This window comes from Aegilops tauschii, chromosome 5 (genome assembly GCF_002575655.3).
Source record: "Aegilops tauschii subsp. strangulata cultivar AL8/78 chromosome 5, Aet v6.0, whole genome shotgun sequence".
NCBI lineage: Eukaryota > Viridiplantae > Streptophyta > Magnoliopsida > Poales > Poaceae > Aegilops > Aegilops tauschii.
Window position 1 is genome coordinate 351,186,478 of NC_053039.3, and position 20,439 is coordinate 351,206,916.

The window sequence follows — 20,439 nt, forward strand, 5'->3', positions numbered from 1 at the left end:
TGTTTGCGATAGAGTACCCGGAGTGTGCCGCTTGTTACTTCGAATCGCTAGGTTTCGCGGATCAACAGCAAGGCAAGTAACACTTTGATCATACTTTCCATACCTAGTTTTATTGCATTAGATCTATTCCTCAAACAATTGCATGATTAGGATTTGATTAAATTGTGGGAACTGGGAAGTAGTTGAGGTAGTACCTATTACCTATTTTCTTATCAAACCCTTGGGAGTTACTTCTACGTTGCTATTATATTGCCATGCTATGCTCGTAGACGTGGATTGAGTTTTGAGAGATATTCATGACAGATGTGAGATGTTTATTAATGGTTCAACTTAAGGTGGCAACTAAAACTCACATCTGGGTGGATTGAGGCACCTGGAGAACCCAGTGTTGTCTGATTTTATAAGGTCCGCCACCCAGGCTCAAAGGGATCATAAGATTGTTCATGCTAGAAACTTCCGTGTGCAGCCACAAGCTATTATGGGCTCTAGCATAGTGGAGTAGGTTACATGATCTCTTGAAGAGGTGGGCTAGCAGATGTAGGGGAAAGTAGGTGTACCGGTCCACCCAGAGTAAAGAGTGATTGTTTCGGAAAGACTGTGTCTCGGTCATCCGTTTCTCAAACATCATGTAGTGCGAGAATCAAGCGGAGGCGATCGAGTCTTGTGGGGAAAAGTGCGCAAACCTCTGCAGAGTGTACAAACTAATCATGGTTAGCCGTGTCCCCGGTTATGGACAATTTGAGTATCTAGTACCTGGATTATCATTTGAATCTCATCACCATGTTACTTTTAATTAATTTTGTTGGGTTAATGATGACACTTAATTTGGATTGAGTTGGAGGTACCTTCTCAATGTTTAACAACCACCATGATAGTTAAATAAAAATTTATTCCTTTGCGGTAGGGAAAAACTGGCTTTTCGCATAAAACTTAACCATAGAGCTTTCCACCAGCCATATATGCATGTAGTATAGCATTATTATTGTTCATTACTCTCTATGTGTTACATTGCCAGCATATTCTATGTGCTGACCCATTTTCGGGCTGCAACGTTTCATGTTGCAGACTTTTCAGACGACGAGTAAGGTGCCTTAGGTCGTGGTCTTATACTCAGTGATGCCGCTGGAGTTGATGGACTCACTTATCTTCCAAGTCTTCCGCTGTTATCGTTATTAGATGGCCTTAAGCCATATTTATCATACTTAATCTCTTCGGAGATATTCGATGTAATAAGTGTGTGATTGCTACTCTGTTATAAATCCTCCATTTGTACTGTGCGTGTCAGCATTACTGATCCAGGGATGACACTGGTGCACAGCAGCACAGACCATTTGAGGTCTGGTCACTACAAAAGGTGGTATCAGAGCACACGCTGACTGTAGGACACGACCACTAAGCTTAAGCCCTAGAAAGCTTCTCTCTTCTCATTTCTGACCCCTCTCCTTTTTCTACTCTTTTAGGAATGGCGGATGCAAGGAGCAAGTTCATGCAACCAGATGAAGACACGCCTTTTGGTCGACACTTGAAGGAAGTCACTAAGTATTTGAACATAGGAATACCAAGCATCACCAGAACCTACAACGCCACATTACCCGAAGAGGAGAGCTAGAAGATTCAAGTTCACATTCCAGGAAGGACGTTTGTGCCAGTTACTGAACCCATAAGATTGGTTTTCGAAGCACCAACCTGGAGTTTAGGGAAGAGCATGGCCGCACACATCGCCATGGGACGCATTGGAGAAGTCTACCACCAAGAGCTTAAGGATACAATTTATCAGATTTGTGGACGCCGAGACGCGCAATGGGAGATGATCAGAACCAAGAAGGATGGATCAATTGCAGCTTTCATCCAGGAGCAAAACCAACATATTCGTCGCCAGGAGAACCAGATGTGCACGGACAAGGAAGAACTGAAGAAGGCATTAACCAAGATCAAGGAGCTCCAAGAAGAACTCAAGGCTACACGCGAGGATTATATGGAGGAAATCATCGCACTAGTAGGGAAGAATGACGACCTGGAGAAGAAGATTGGAGTATTCATGGGAAATCCAGTGCCAAAAGCAGAAGTCGACGAATGCACTTGTCCGGATAACTACATCATCATCGACGACACCGACTCAGAACCAAGTGAAGATGACTTTGTTGATGAAGCTGGAGCAGACATCATGGAGTCTTCAACGGATCAGAATTTCTAGTAGACCACCATATCAGTAGTAGTTTTCCCCCATTTAATAGTATAGTTCAAGCACTTTGTAACGCTAGTTAGATCGATTGTTATGCCTTGTTTGAATTGATTGAGTGATATTGAGTGTATTTGTCTCATGAGCATATGGGTAGTGTTTTCTCTCTAGACCTCATTCTATTCTTAACTCTCATCTTTTCTAAACCTATCAGATGCCTCCGAGACGCGACACCGGATTTGTTTTCCCGCCAGAGATCACCCAGTTGATTCAGCAACAGAATGCCCTGATGCAAGTGTTAGTGCAGAACCAAGGCAACAACAACAACAACAACAACAACAACCCACCGCCACCACCACCTGTTGATCACTTAGCCCGTTTCTTAAGGCTAAACCCGCCGGTGTTTTCCAGTAGCACCGAGCCGATTGTTGCAGATGATTGGCTCCGCAAAGTTGGAAGGGAGTTGACCACTGCAGGATGCACAGATGCGGAAAGAGTGCGTTTTGCCGCACATCAGCTTGATGGACCCGCAGCATCATGGTGGGAGAATTATACAGCCACGCACCCTATTGACACTGTCACATGGGATCAGTTTCAGCAAGCTTTCCGTACCGCACATGTTTCAGCAGGAGCTATGGCTATGAAGAAGCGTGAGTTTCGTAACCTACGCCAAGGAGGACGCACCATAGGCCAATATGTGGAGGATTTCAGTAAGTTAGCACGTTATGCACCAGATGACGTTGCTACAGATGCTGCCAAGCAGGAGAAGTTTCTTGAAGGACTGAATGATGAACTGAGTATGCAGTTGATGGTAGGAACCTTCAACAACTACCAGGAGCTGGTAGATAGAGCTCTCATGACTGAAGGGAAGCAACAGCAGATTGAAAACCGCAAGAGGAAGTATGGACAAGGAAAGTACAATTCTGGAGCTCAGCAGAAGCCACGATTTGCCCCGAAACCGGGAGGACAGTTTCAGCATACCCATGGAGGAGGTAGTTCGCACAACCATAATGGCTCCAAGAATGGTAATGGGAATGGAGGAGGCAACGGACAGAACCGCACCAACCCATCTACCCCAACCAAGAGGGATCTAAGTCACATTACTTGTTTCAAGTGCCAGAAGACTGGACACTATGCAACTGATTGTCCTGAAGCCCAAAATGGAAATGGCAATGGAAGCTCTGGGAAGAAGCCGAACCCGTTCAACAAAGGACATGTGAACCACGTGAGCGTGGAGGAGGTTGAAGCTCAGCCTGATGCAGTAATAGGTAAGTTTTTGGTTAAGTCATTTACTCCAACCGTTCTTTTCGATACTGGTGCATCGCATTCATACATATCAAGGGGATTTGTGAATAAGTTTAAGATGTCCACCCAAGTTCTCAAAACCCCTATGTTAGTAACCTCGCCAGGAGCAGAGTATATGGCAAGCCAAGGATGTTTTCAGATACCATTGGCCATTGGAAGGCATGTTTTCCCCTCAGACCTCATTGTTTTGGAATCGCAAGGTTTGGATGTGATTTTGGGAATGGATTGGCTATCGTTTTACGGAGGAAACATCGATTGTGCCAGCAAGACGATTTTGCTTACCACCCCGGAAGGAAAAAGGATCAAGTATGTATCCCGCATATGCCGAAGAGGACTCAAGTGAATTCCTTATCAGGAGTTGTACAGGAGGAAGTACCAGTGGTGAAGGATTATCCGGATGTATTTCCAGAAGAGTTGCCAGGCATGCCACCTGATAGAGACATTGAGTTCTTGATTGAACTTTTGCCAGGCACAGGGCCAATATCTAAGAGACCGTACAGGATGCCCGCAAAGGATTTGGAGGAAATTAAGAAGCAGATCAAGGAGTTACTGGATAAAGGCTATATTCGCCCAAGTTCGTCACCTTGGGGATCACCAGTACTTCTAGTGGAGAAGAAAGATGGATCGTTGAGGATGGTTGTTGATTATCGTGGATTGAATGAAGTGACCATCAAAAACAAGTACCCACTGCCGATGATTAATGATTTGTTTGACCGCCTACAAGGAGCTAAAGTATTTTCCAAGATCGATCTACGATCGGGATACCACCAGTTAAAGATTCGAGAGCAGGATATACCTAAGACGGCTTTTACCACCAGATATGGACTGTATGAGTATACCGTTATGTCTTTTGGTCTGACTAACGCACCTGCCTATTTCATGAACCTGATGAACAAGGTGTTGATGGAGTTTTTGGATAAGTTCGTCGTGGTATTCATTGACGACATTCTAGTCTTTTCCAAGAATGAGGAAGAGCATGAGGAGCATTTACGATTGGTACTTGAGAAGCTCCGAGAACATCAATTATACGCCAAGTTCAGCAAATGTGAGTTTTGGCTGAAGGAAGTTGGATTCCTTGGACATGTTATTTCTGGAGAAGGAATAGCAGTAGACCCTGCCAAGGTTGACACAGTGACAAGTTGGGAATCACCCACGACAGTTGGAGAAATCCGGAGTTTTCTTGGACTTGCAGGATACTACCGGAGATTCATCGAGAATTTCTCAAGGATTGCTAAGCCCATGACTGATCTATTAAAGAAGGACACCAAATTCAATTGGACTAAGGATTGTGAAGCTAGTTTCCAGGAGTTGAAGAAACGATTGGTTACCTCACCAGTGTTGATTCTGCCAGATCAACGCAAGGATTATGAAGTTTATTGCGACGCTTCTCGTCGAGGACTTGGAGCAGTGCTTATGCAGGAAGGAAGAGTTGTGTCATATGCTTCACGGCAACTTAAACCCCATGAGAAGAATTATGCTATGCATGATTTGGAATTAGCAGCCGTGGTGCATGCATTGAAGACATGGAGACATTTTCTCATCGGAAACCATTGTGAGGTGTACACGGATCACAAGAGTTTGAAGTATATTTTTACGCAGAAGGAGTTAAATCTCAGACAGAGGAGATGGTTGGAGCTCATTAAGGATTATGATATGAGATTGCATTATCACCCAGGAAAGGCTAACGTAGTAGCAGACGCGTTGAGCCGCAAGAGTCATGTCAACACCCTCATGACAGGAGAGTTACCTCAGGAGTTAGCCGAGGACCTTCGCGAGCTATGTTTGGAGATAGTCCCAAGAGGCTATTTAGCGACATTGGAGATACAATATACCTTGATGGAAAGGATCAGAGAAGCTCAGAAGACAGACAAGGAGATTGACGAGATAAAGGAGAAGATGAGCAAAGGAAAAGCCAAGGGATTTCGTGAGGATGAGCATGATACCTTATGGTTTGAGGACCGCGTATATGTGCCAAATGATCCGGAGATCAGGAAGTTGATTTTGCGAGAAGCCCATGATTCACCGTACTCGATACACCCAGGGAATACCAAGATGTATTTGGATCTGAAGAATACTTTCTGGTGGACCGGAATGAAGAAGGATATTGCTGAGTATGTAGCAGTTTGTGATGTATGTCAGAGAGTGAAGGCAGAGCATCAGAAGCTAGCAGGATTGCTACAACCGTTGCCAATACCCGAATGGAAGTGGGATAAAATAGGCATGGATTTTATCACAGGATTACCCAGGACTCGTTCAGGCTATGACTCGATATGGGTTGTAGTCGATCGTTTGACGAAAGTGGCTCATTTCATTCCAGGGAAGACCACTTACACCAGTGCTAAGTTGGCAAAGATATACATGACCAGGATCGTATGTTTGCATGGAGTTCCGAGGACCATTGTATCAGACAGAGGAACCCAATTTACCTCGAAGTTTTGGAAGCAGTTACATGAAACATTGGGAACCAGGCTGGAATTTAGTACAGCTTTTCACCCGCAGACAGATGGACAGACCGAGAGAGTCAACCAGATTTTGGAGGACATGTTGAGAGCATGTGCACTAGATTATGGATCTAGTTGGGACGATAATTTGCCATATGCAGAGTTTTCGTATAACAACAGTTATAAAACCAGTTTGAAGATGGCCCCTTTCGAAGCCTTGTACGGAAGGAGGTGTAGAACACCGTTGTTATGGGACGAAGTTGGAGACCGTCAGTTGTTTGGACCAGATTTGATTAAGGAGTCTGAACAGAAAGTAAGGTTGATTCGCGACAGGCTCAAGGTAGCCCAGCCCAGGCAGAAGAGTTATGCTGATTCTAAACGAATGGAGACAGTTCACGAAGTTGGAGACCGAGTTTATCTTCGAGTATCACCACTTCGAGGAGTGAAGCGCTTTGGAGTTAAAGGAAAGTTAGCGCCCCGTTTTATCGGACCATACAGAGTTGTGGAACGTATGGGAGAGGTTGCCTACAAGCTGAAATTGCCCGAAGGATTGTCTGGAGTTCATGATGTATTTCACGTTTCCCAGTTGAAGAAGTGCCACGCAGAGATGGCTGAGATACCACTGAGAGATACTGTGCCACTGGAAGCGATTCAGCTGGAAAGTGATTTGACCTATGAGGAGAAACCAGTTAAGATTCTTGAGTATGCCAGCCGAGTTACCCGAAGCAAGGTTATCAAGTTTTGCAAAGTCCAGTGGAGTCACCACACGGAAGATGAAGCCACCTGGGAGCGAGAGGAAGATCTACGGAAGGACCACTCCCACCTGTTTTCTAGCCAACCCGAATCTCGAGGGCGAGATTCATCTTAAGGGGGGTAGGTTTGTAACATCCCAAATTTTCAATTTGGTATGTTATACATAGATCATCATTGCATATCATATTTTATTGCATTTTGACAAATCCTCGATAAATCCTAAGCAACTCAAGGACCCTCGGAGAGAGTTGGGGATTTTTCTCGAATTTTCGTATTTGATTTTCATCAAATAATAAAACGAGGATTTAGGTTTTAATTATTTTCTCTCCGGAAAAATATTTCATTTTAAAAATAAACGAGAGGAGAAAATATGACTTCCCCAAAACAATTGAAATACTGGAGGAAAAGTGTTAAAATCATTTATTGGAATTTATTCGGATTTTATTTGCAATTTTTATTGCATTAAAAATATTGCATGTTTTCAAAGTATTTATTTTGTGTTAAAAAAATGTTCACCCTATTCTAGATTTTCTAGCTAGACGGGGAAAATTTATTTTATCTTTTTTGGACTTTTATTTATTTTTCTACGAATTTTTCCGCGGAACATTAAAAAAAAAAACAGCGCAGCGCCCGACTGGGCCGAGCCCAGCCGCGCCAGGCCGCCGGCCCATCCCCGCGTCGCCCTCCTCGCGCACGGGAGCCGCCGCCGCCGAGTCCCACTCGCACACGGGAGCCGCCGCCCGCCCCTTCCCCAAGCCACCTCCACCCCCCATATAAATACCGCCGCCCCCCCTCTCTTCTGTCACCCCCGCCGCCGCCGCACTTGCCCACCCCGCCGCCGCCGGAGTCGAGCACGGGAGCCGCCGCCGCCGCTGTTTGCCGCCCCCCCGAGCACCGAGCACCCCGCCGCCCTCGCCGGAGCCGGCCAAGCCCCGCCGGAGCCCGCCCCCGACGAGGTACCTCGCCGCCGTTCGTCGCCGGTTTTTGTTCTAAAAAAACCGTTCGTTTAAAAAAAACCCTAGATCGGTTTTTTTCGGTTTTGTTATTTTGCGAGCGTTCACCGAACCGTTCGTTTTAACGAACGCGTTCGTCGGTTTTTCTCTGTTAACGAACGTCCGTTCTTTAACCGTTCGTCCGTTTTTCTTTTTCGTCGGATTTTTCCGCGATTATCTCAGATTCGATTTCTGATCGAATTCGTTTCTGTTTAACTTCTCGCTCGTTTATCGGAATCTGGCGATTCAAGCGCCTAGAGTTTCGTCTCGAAATTCTCTTTCCATTTAACCTACTCAAACAAGTTTTTGCTACAGTAAAATTTGACCTAGATCCAGGTTAGTAAACGAAGCTTGTTTCTTTCGCCGTTTGACTTCCGTTGCTTCTTTCGAGTTGATTCTTTTTGCAAACCGGAGTTCTTAAGTTGAACTTTCTGGTTGGATCTTTCTTTCGAGTTTTACCTATGCATTAGATGAGTACTTATTGTTTGCTTGTTTGTTTGCGATAGAGTACCCGGAGTGTGCCGCTTGTTACTTCGAATCGCTAGGTTTCGCGGATCATCAGCAAGGCAAGTAACACTTTGATCATACTTTCCATACCCAGTTTTATTGCATTAGATCTATTCCTCAAACAATTGCATGATTAGGATCTGATTAAATTGTGGGAACTGGGAAGTAGTTGAGGTAGTACCTATTACCTGTTTTCTTATCAAACCCTTGGGAGTTACTTCTACGTTGCTATTATATTGCCATGCTATGCTCGTAGACGTGGATTGGGTTTTGAGAGATATTCATGACAGATGTGAGATGTTTATTAATGGTTCAACTTAAGGTGGCAACTAAAACTCACATCTGGGTGGATTGAGGCACCTGGAGAACCCAATGTTGTCTGATTTTATAAGGTCCGCCACCCAGGCTCAAAGGGATCATAAGATTGTTCATGCTAGAAACTTCCGTGTGCAGCCACAAGCTATTATGGGCTCTAGCATAGTGGAGTAGGTTACATGATCTCTTGAAGAGGTGGGCTAGCAGATGTAGGGGAAAGTAGGTGTACCGGTCCACCCAGAGTAAAGAGTGATTGTTTCGGAAAGACTGTGTCTCGGTCATCCGTTTCTCAAACATCATGTAGTGCGAGAATCAAGCGGAGGCGATCGAGTCTTGTGGGGAAAAGTGCACAAACCTCTGCAGAGTGTACAAACTAATCATGGTTAGCCGTGTCCCCGGTTATGGACAATTTGAGTATCTAGTACCTGGATTATCATTTGAATCTCATCACCATGTTACTTTTAATTAATTTTGTTGGGTTAATGATGACACTTAATTTGGATTGAGTTGGAGGTACCTTCTCAATGTTTAACAACCACCATGATAGTTAAATAAAAATTTATTCCTTTGCGGTAGGGAAAAACTGGCTTTTCGCATAAAACTTAACCATAGAGCTTTCCACCAGCCATATATGCATGTAGTATAGCATTATTATTGTTCATTACTCTCTATGTGTTACATTGCCAGCATATTCTATGTGCTGACCCATTTTCGGGCTGCAACGTTTCATGTTGCAGACTTTTCAGACGACGAGTAAGGTGCCTTAGGTCGTGGTCTTATACTCAGTGATGCCGCTGGAGTTGATGGACTCACTTATCTTCCAAGTCTTCCGCTGTTATCGTTATTAGATGGCCTTAAGCCATATTTATCATACTTAATCTCTTCGGAGATATTCGATGTAATAAGTGTGTGATTGCTACTCTGTTATAAATCCTCCATTTGTACTGTGCGTGTCAGCATTACTGATCCAGGGATGACACTGGTGCACAGCAGCACAGACCATTTGAGGTCTGGTCGCTACAGGTATATATGCATGAAGAAACTCCATGCAGATGGATCGTTTGGACTCACTTGTTTTTGAATCACTTGAGACATGCAAATCATACCACATGGGCAAGATGACTGAAAGGCCTCGTTTTCAGTAAGATGGAACAAGAAAGCAACTTGTTGGAAGTAATACATTTTAATGTGTGCAGTCCAATGAGTGCTAAGGCACGCAGTAGATATCGTTATGTTCTTACTTCACAGATGATTTGAGTAGATGCTGAGAATATTTACTTGATGAAACACAAGTCTGAATTATTGAAAGGTTCAAGTAATTTCAGAGTGAAGTTGAAGATCGTCGTGACAAGAGGATAAAATGTCTATGATGTGATCATAGAGATGAATATCCGAGTTACGAGTTTGGCACACAATTAAGACATTGTGGAAATTGTTTCACAACTAATACCGTCTGGAACACCATAGTGTGATGGTGTGTCCGAACATCATAACGGCACCCTATTGGATATGGTGCATACCATGATGTCTCTTATCGAATTACCACTATCGTTTATGGGTTAGGCATTAGAGACAACCACATTCACTTTAAATAGGGCACCACGCAATTCCGTTGAGACGACACCGTATGAACTATGGTTTAGAGAAACCTAAGTTGTCGTTTCTTAAAAGTTTGGGGCTGCGACGCTTATGTGAAAAAGTTTCAGGCTGATAAGCTTGAATCCAAAGCGGACAAATGCATCTTCATAGAATACCCAAAACAGTTGGGTATACCTTCTATTTCAGATCCGGAAGCAAAGTGATTGTTTCTAGAAACAGGTCCTTTCTCGAGGAAAAGTTTCTCTTGAGAGAATTGAGTGGGAGGATGGTGGAGACTTGATGAGGTTATTGAACCATCACTTCAACTAGTGTGTAGCAGGGCACAAGAAGTTGTTCTTGTGCCACCTACACCAATTGAAGTGGAAGCTTATGATAGTGATCATGAAACTTCGGATCAAGACACTACCAAACCTCGTAGGACGACAAGGATGCGTAATACTTCAGAGTGGTACGTAATCCTGTGTTGGAAGTCATGTTGCTAGACAAGAATGAACCTACGAGCTATGGAGAAGCGATGGTGGGCCCGGATTCCGACGAATGGCTCGAGGCCATAAAATCCGAGAGAGGATCCATGCATAAAAACAAAGTATAGACTTTGGAAGAACTACTTGATGGTCGTAAGGCTGTTGAGTGCAGATGGATTTTAAAAGGAAGACGGACAATGATGGTAAGTGTCACCATTAAGAAAGCTCGACTTGTCGTTAAGATGTTTTCTGACAAGTTCAAGGAGTTGACTACGATGAGATTTTCTCACTCGTAGCGATGCTAAGAGTCTGTTGGAATTATATTAGCAGTTACTGCATTATTTATGAAATCTTGCAGATAGGATGTCAAAAAAAACATTGTTTCCTCGACGATTTTCTTGAGGAAAGGTTGTATGTGATACAACCAGAAGGTTTTGTCAATCCTGAAATATGCTAACAAGTATGCAAAGCTCCAGTAATCCTTCTAAGGACTGGAGTAAGCATCTCAGAGTTGGAATGTATGCTTTGATGAGATGATCAAAGATTTTGGGTTTATACAAAGTTTATGAGAAACTTGTATTTCCAACGAAGTGAGTGGGAGCACTATAGATTTTTGATGAGTATATGTTGTTAACATATTGTTGATCAGAAATGATGTAGAATTTCTGGAAAGCATACAGGGTTATTTGAAAAGTGTTTTTCAATGGAAAACCTAGATTAAGCTACTTGAACATTGAGCATCAAGATCTATAAGGATAGATCAAAAATGCTTAATAGTACTTTCAAATGAATACATACCGTGACAAGATTTTGAAGGAGTTCAAAATAGATCAGCAAAGAAGGAGTTCTTGGCTGTGTTACAAGGTCTGAGTATTGAGTAAGACTCAAGACCTGACCACGGCAGAAGAAAGAGAAAGGATGAAGGTCGTCCCCTATGCTTTAGACGTAGGCTCTATAGTATGCTATGCTGTGTACCGCACCTGAAGTGTGCCTTGCCATGAGTTAGTCAAGGGGTACAATAGTGATCCAGGAATGGATCACATGACAGCGGTCGAACTTATCCTTAGTAACTAATGGACTAAGGAATTTTCTCGAGTATGGAGGTGGTAAAAGAGTTCGTCGTAAAGGGTTACGTCGATGCAAACTTTGACACTAATCCGGATGACTCTGAGTAGTAAACCGGATTCGTATAGTAGAGCAGTTATTTGGAATAGCTCCAAGTAGCGCGTGGTAGCTGCATCTACAAGATGACATAGAGATTTGTAAAGCACACACGGATCTGAAAGGTTCAGACCCGTTGACTAATAACCTCTCTCACAAGCGAGATATGAACAAACCCCATGGGTGTTGGATTCATTACAATCACATAGTGATGTGAACTAGATTATTGACTCTAGTGCAAGTGGGAGACTGTTGGAAATATGCCCTAGAGGCAATAATAAAATGGTTATTATTGTATTTCCTTGTTCATGATAATTGTCTATTGTCATGCTATAATTGTATTAACTGGAAACTGTAATACATGTGTGAATACATAGACCACAACATGTCCCTAGTAAGCCTCTAGTTGACTAGCTCGTTGATCAATAGATGGTTATGGTTTCCTGACCATGGACATTGGATGTCATTGATAATGGGATCACATCATTAGGAGAATGATGTGATGGACAAGACCCAATCCTAAGCATAACACAAGATCGTGTAGTTCGTTTGCAAAGAGCTTTTCTAATGTCAAGTATCATTTCCTTAGACCATGAGATTGTGCAACTCCCGGATACCGTAGGAATGCTTTGGGTGTACCAAACGTCACAACGTAACTGGGTGGCTATAAAGGTGCACTACAGGTATCTCCAAAAGTGTCTGTTGGGTTGGCACGAATCGAGACTGGGATTTGTCACTCCGTATGACGGAGAGGTATCTCTAGGCCCACTCGGTAATGCATCATCATAATGAGCTCAATGTGACTAAGGAGTTAGCCACGGGATCATGCGTTACAGAACGAGTAAAGAGACTTGCCGGTAACGAGATTGAACGAGGTATTGGGATACCGACGATCGAATCTCGGGCAAGTAACATACCGATGGACAAAGGGAATTGTATACGGGATTGATTGAATCCCCGACATCGTGGTTCATCCGATGAGATCATCGTGGAACATGTGGGAGCCAATATGGGTATCCAGATCCCGCTATTGGTTATTGGCCGGAGAGGTGTCTCGGTCATGTCTGCATGGTTCCCGAACCCGTAGGGTCTACACACTTAAGGTTCAGTGACGCTAGAGTTGTTATGGGAAATAGTATGTGGTTACCGAAGGTTGTTCGGAGTCCCGGATGAGATCCCGGACGTCACAGGAGTTCCGGAATGGTCCGGAGACGAAGATTTATATATGGGAAGTCCTTATTCGGTCGCCGGAAGTGTTCGGGGGTATATCAGTATTGTACCGGGACCACCGAAAGGGTTCCGAGGGTCCATCGGGAGGGTCCACCTGCCCCGGAGGGCCCTATGGGCCGAATATAGAGGGGAACCAGCCCCTAGGTGGGCTGGGCGCCAAACCCCCCTAGGGCCCATGCGCCTAGGGTTTGGGGGAAACCCTAAAGGGGGCGCCCCCTTGGCTTGGGGGGCAAGCCTCCCCCCTTGGCCGCTGCCCCCCCCTCTAGATCCATCTAGAGGGGGCCGGCCCCCTCTCCCTTGCCCCTATAAATAGAGGGGGGGGGGGGGTGGGAGGGCAGTCGCACCACATCCCTGGCGCAGCCCTCTCCCTCCTCCAACTCCTCCTCCTCCTCCGTAGTGCTTGGCGAAGCCCTGCCGGAGAACCACGAGCTCCATTGCCACCACGCCCTCGTGCTGCTGGAGTTCTCCCTCAACTTCTCCTCTCCCCTTATTGGATCAAGAAGGAGGAGACGTCCCCGGGCTGTACGTGTGTTGAACATGGAGGCGCCATCCGTTCGGCGCTAGATCGGATCTTCTGCGATTTGAATCGCCGCGAGTACGACTCCATCAACCGCGTTCTTGTAACGCTTCCGCTTAGCGATCTTCAAGGGTATGAAGATGCACTCCCTCTCTCTCGTTGCTAGCATCTCCTAGATTGATCTTGGTGACACGTAGGAAAATTTTGAATTATTGCTACGTTACCCAACACTCCTAGCTTTTTAAACAATTATTTTCGAATTAATATTAATTTCAGAATATTAATAAAACTTTGAAAATTCCTAGAAAATAAACCGTAGCTCGGATGGAAAGGTGTTATACATGAAAGTTGCTCAGAACGACGACTCGAATCCGAATACGCGGTCTGTTCGTCTGTCACATGTCCCTAGCATAGCGAACATGTAACCTTCTCCCTCCGGTTCGTCTGTCCGAAAATTCCAAACTTCAGGAAAGCATTCCCGGATGTAGTCCACCTTCGTCGGTAGCGTGTATTACTGCGTTAGAACACCGCTTATTGTCATGTCATGCATCTGTTTGCTCGTATTTACTGTTTCTTCCCCCTATTCTCTCCGGTAGACCCCGAGACCGCTGCTGATGCCCGTATGATCGACTACATCGACGACGACCCTTCTTCCCTTTCAGCGGAGCTTCCAGGCAAGCCCCCCCTTTGATCATCCCGATATCGTCCATTCCATTCTCTCATGCTTGCATTAGATTTTGCTACTATTATTGTTTGCTCCTATTCTGATGCATAGCCTGCTTTTGTAACCTGCTTATTGTTACCTACCTGCTTATCCTAAACTGCTTAGTATAGGTTGGTTAGTGATACATCAGTGACCCCCACCTTGTCCTTGTTGCCCCTGCTTCATCATCGAAGACCCAATCAACGGGATCAAAGACCAGGCCTCGGCACCGCACATCACTTTCCCCTTAGTTGCTCGACACTACTGGGTTACTATCGAGTGCCGAGGGTGAGACCTCATCAGCACTTCTGATGTTAACCCTGTAGTGTAGCTATTCGGTCGTGGTCATCGAGGGTGATTCTGCCTTAACCACTTCCGATACGACTCTGTCGTGCAACCCCTCAAGTGTGAACCTCGAGGGTGGATCCTCTTACGTTCACCTTGATGATTACATCGAGTGGATTTCGCCGGGGGTGATTCCTTGGGTTTTCCCCTTGATGTTTGGACACACGGATACTTGGACTTTACAACTGTTACTTGGAAAGGCGGGTTGACCCTGAGGGGTACCCGCGAGTGATGTGGAGACGGGTTGACCTGGAGGGTGCCCGCGAGATAATTACGAGGCGTGGCCGGGCATTCTTAGCCCTTGCCGCAAGTCCTCAAGATGGGGCGACGGGGTCACATCTTTCGTGAGTTTCTGCTTGTTACCGCGTGTTCCTAATCCACTACAATTTGGATATTTGATCCGAGGGGCCTTTGGCCTGATAGCACTAACCATCACGTGGGCATAGTATGGGCGTTCTGCGTCGTATGCATCAGCCGAAGCTTAATAGACTTCAGCGACTGAGCGGCGCGCACCGGGTTGGACTGGTAAGCACCCGCCTTTTTGAAGGAGGTAGCTAGGTCTGCTCACCGGCCGCGTACACAACGTGCAGGAGTTCCCGGGGAGATGGCCCATGACCCCTGGGGGCATAGGTTTAGTTCGGCGTGCTGACCTCTGTATTAAGCCTAGGTCGGGTTGCGGCGTATTGTTTGGCCGAGGCCGGGCATGACCTAGGAAAGTGTGTCCGGCCGGAGTTAATCGAGCGTGGTGGGTAAGTTGGTGCACCCCTGCAGGGAAGAAAACATCTATCGATAGCCTGTCCTATGGTAACGGACACTTGGAGTTGTATCCCGATTGATACAACTAGAATTGGATACTTGAGATGAGACATGGATATGAGAAATGGATAGTATGGCTCTGGGATTGCTTTCTCGCAGGGAGTCGAGAAAGGATCTCTGGCCGAGGTTGATAACACTACTACTACTTTACTTTATGCTACTCTACTCCCTCCTGTTGCTGCAAGATGGTGGTTTCCAGAAGATGCTAGTCTTCGATAGGACCAGCTTCTCCCCCTCTTATTCTAGCATTTCTGCAGCCCAGTCCACATACAGCCTTCCTTTGATATTGTTGCATATGTAGTGTAGATCCTTGCTTGCGAGTACTTTGGATGAGTACTCACGGTTTCTTTGCTCCCCCTTTTCCCCCTTTCTTCTTCTTTCCGGTTGATGCAACCAGATGGTGGAGTCCAGGAGCCAGACGACACCACAGATGACTACTGCTACCCCGAGGGTGCCTACTACTACATGAAGACCGCCGACGACCAGGAGTAGTTAGGATGCTCCCAGGCAGGAGGCCTTGCCTTTTCGATCGTTATTGTTTTTGTGCTAGCCTTCTTAAGGCAAACTTGTCTAACTTATGTCTGTACTCAGATATTGTTGCTTCCGTTGACTCTTGAGTATTCGAGCTTATGTATTCGAGCCCTCGAGGCCCTTGGCTTGTAATATAAAGCTTGTATTATTTCAGTTGTGTCTAGAGTTGTGTTGTGATATCTTCCCGTGAGTCCTTGATCTTGATCATACACATTTGCGTGTATGATTAGTATACGATTGAATCGAGGGCGTCACAAGTTGGTATCAGAGCCGACTGTCTGTAGGTAGCCCCCTTTCCAACTCCTTGGCCGAAGTTGAGTCTAGTCATCGAAAAACTTTTACTAACATGGCTGTGTGTCTTACGGGCCCACGTCGCCATTGGGTGGTATTAGGATCTTTTACTCCTCGTCTATACTCTAGGACTCTGATCTCTCTTCCATTCGGGTTAAATAAATTTGCTAACTCTAACACTAGGTTCTCGTACCCACTCCTGCCGGAGAGCCCCGACATTATCGATGATCGCTTGCTTCGCCAGAAGATTCTGCGGATACTCCTCGATGTTTCTCGAGACCCAGTGCCAACTGCCTTGCAGTTCCTGACCACCGATAATCCCCCTGAATAACATCCTTGCCGCTTGTACCTTCATCCCTAGGTGCTCCTGTTATTAAGAGATACCACTAGTACTCTCCGTTGTTCCGAGAATCCTTTGTGCCTTCTGCTTTGCAACTTCTTTTCGAACTGCGGATAATTCACTTAGCCGGGGTTCGTTCATCCCCAGTTGTTCATTTGCTTTCCAAGATACCTGAAAAAGCTATCTGATCTTTCAAAAATCCTCTGCAGCCTATTGCTCTTGATTCTCATTGCCTACTTGCATTAGGATTAATTCCATATGTCTAGCAATATTCTTTAAAATTCTTTATGATTGTCATTCTGTTCCTATGGATTCAGCGTGTGTGCGAGTACTCGCAATCATCAAATAATCCTTGGAAATTTTCTTTCCGGCTCAAACATCCTTCCAGATATGAGCTGGTTCTTGCCCAATCCAGATTTGATCGGGTGCACCTCTATGTCTATTCAACTTACTCATCTTTTGACCAGAGCCTCTACTTCTGATCCTTCGTCTTGAAATCATAATTCCTTTGTACCCAAGCATCGAATCATTCAGACGTTTCTATAAGCCGATGCCTTTGCATCCCCTTCTTCATCTGATTGATTACCGATACTCACATCAACTCTGTCGTGAATCGCCAGATCCATTGCTGGGTTGTTATCCGACAATGTCCTTCACATCCAAAGTCTTGTGAGTTTTTCCCTGATACATAATACCTTCGGTAAATTGTATCATCTGCTTTGACTCTGATACTCTGCTTTTGAACTCGTATCTTTTGCTTGGTTGATGGTTGTATAGATTCGTAAAAATGCCCCGACGGGTTGAACTTATGCCTTCCATAATCCGTGTGAACCCGAGAGTTCTCACGAGTCATACTCTTCTGGTGTGTCGCCAGATAAATTCCAACACTACAACTCCATCGAAAGCGAGAAGTGAATGAAAGGTTACACATCGAAGAAGTGGGAGTCGACCTTGAACCTTTGTGTTCATGCCCATGGACCCGATGTAGAACTTATCATGGAAGCTGCTCGTAAAAATAATAATAATAAACTCTTGTTATAATCCATCTGGTATTTTGCTTTGATTCTTTGCAATCGTGGTCCCGACCATGATTGTTCTTCTTTGATTCCATTTCGCGGGCAAGCCAAAGCACTTGTCTTCTGCAAACCAACATGCCTGCCCAACCTCTATCCTGTTTTACCCTCGAGTGTTACCCCTTGGTATCTCGGGAATATCGCAGGAACTACATAACTTCTTATGAGTTCTTCATCGAACTACTATTGATCACCAATTCCAATATCCTCGGGTTCTGAGTTATTAGTCACTTGAGAACACCGATAAGTGAATCGATTCCGCACTATGATTCTATAACTCTAAGTAATTTTCGTTGCTTACGAGTTTAATAATCCTTCAAGTCATTCCTAGCCTGATCAGCTATATCATTATCGTACTAATTTTTTTTAACTGTGCTGCCTGGTCCTTTCTTCCTAAAGCACAATCTTCGACGATGAGCTAAGCTTACGTTGATGTTCCTCGTCATATCGTTTCGCCTTGAACAACAAGCTTGATTTCGAGTTTGTGTTGTACCCGTGGTTCCAATAACCTTTCGCTTTATCATTCCTTTGACTTGATGTCGTCGCCGATTGATTACATCTTCATTAAATCTCTCGACAAATGTGTCGTGATCATCATCAACATTCTGAGCTCTTCCAGGATATCGATTGAATTCATGATGAGAAATACCATCCTTGCCCCTCGATGATTTGTGTTATCATCGACAACATTCTTGCCTCCCCCAACTCGAATTTGTTCATATAAATTTTGGAAACACATCTTTTTGACATGTCGATGGATTGCTGCTTAACCCATCGGCCACCTCCTCATCTTTTCCCTGATAAAATTGCATGAGATGTTCAAGAAATTCCCGATGGATCCTTTGTGTTCCCATGGCCTGATCTTTACATGATGACCATGTCAATGCTATCCCGAAGCATGGCTGTGGTACTCCAAACATCATTAAGAACATTGGAGGCGCAATGCTAAATGTTTCTTGATCACTTAGCCAAAAACTGTTGTATGGGTAACATCGTGAGTTTCCCCCCTTTTCCCTAGTTGGTTAACTACTTGCAGTCCTATCATGATTATCCCGCTCTGCTTGCTCCTGGGAAGGAGATACACCTAATACTCGTGTATACACCCTTTCCTTTCCATTGTTTTGTTTAAATATGATAATCACTTTTCCTTTTCATTGGTTTTTTTAACCCTTCTTGTGATCTGTATGATATAAGCAGTAATAATTCCGTGCTTATGTAAACACCTCGGTGTATAACTTTGTCAATAAGACCCTGTTACTATTGTTGATGACATTCCGGTAACCACCGATGGACGAGAACTTTTCCTATTGGTCCGCCTTGTTTCAACGAGCAGGAAAACGGTTCTCTTCATCCCTCACCCTTGGTACCGACGTTGTTGCCAACATAACTGACAGGCTATCCTCTGACATGCCTTGCTACCATGACCGTGCAATATGATAGCGTCCTTCCTACTTTTTAACCACATGGTGGGCCCATAACCCACAGCTCCACAGGATCGGAACCTGACTCTCCTGTATATCTTTGATTCCGAAATATTCTTGCATTTGGCTTCGTATCATGTCACGAGCCACCTTCCGAGAGATTATCTATTCCCGATGCTCTGAACCCCTTTCTCACACTCTGTTCAGGTATCAATCGTTTGCCCATTCGGTTGAAACTTCCTATTGTACCTTCATACTTTGCTCTCGATGTTTTTTTAAGTTTCAACTCGAGAGATACTTCTTCCTCATTCCCTGAATTGTTCACCAGATAATTAACCCTATAAGGGCCAGTTCTCCCGAAGTTACTCTTTACTTCCCCACTTAAATCTCGGGACAAGATTTCTTGTAGTGGAGGATATTTGTAACACCCCGAGAATAATGCTACAGTAATCTCCCCTAATGGTGGCCATGTCATCGTGATTACTATGCAGCTTGCCACTTGTCCAAAAAAATCAAAGCCTTTTTCAAATTTAAAATAAGTCGAATAAATTATTTCTTCGAGCAGTAAAACTAAAATGTTCACCTTATCCTATAAATTTCCCTGATCATTGTCATGTTGAAGCCAACCTCTTCTGAGTTCCCAAAATGACCATGAGAATTAATTTATTGGCCCAGCAACATTTAAATTGACCTTTTCAATTTAAAAAAATTGCTTAGGCAACTCCTTTTGACCCCGAACTTTTTGTTCCATCTCAAGGTATTGTGTTAGATTTATGTGCCAAGTTTTGTTCAAAACAAAACTCATTGGCACTAAAAGAAAATGCAAAACAGAGACAAAAATCGGAAGTAACAGGAAAGGAGGAAAAGGCCCCACTGTGCACTTTAGCGCAACTAGCTACAGAAGCCGGCCCAACTCATCTAGGCCCCCTGTCGCCTTCATCCTGTTCACGGGGGGTCGTGGCAGAGATCCCCCGGCCATGGCCGCGCCATGCCGCCGTGGCAGCCATCCCCCGCCTCCCCGATGGCTACAAGGGCACCCCAAGCCCCTCCTTTCTCCCCCGACTGAACCCGCCGCCACTTCTTCCTCCCTCACACTTGCTCGCTTCCCCACACACACCCAAAGCTACTGTCGCCGCGCCATCGTCACCGTCGCGGCCACCGTCGCCTTCTTCGCGCGGGAGGACGTCCAGGAGGTCCGCGGTGGCTGGCTTCGTCCATCCTGGAGACTGATAACCCACAAGTATAGGGGATCAATTGTAGCCTCTTTCGATAAGTAAGAGTGTCGAACCCAACGAGGAGCTAAAGGTAGAACAAATATTCCCTCAAGTTCTATCGACCACCGATACAACTCTACGCACACTTGACGTTCGCTTTACCAGAAACAAGTATGAAACTAGAAGTACTTTGTAGGTGCTTTTGAATAGGTTTGCAAGATAATAAAGAGAGCGTAAATAAA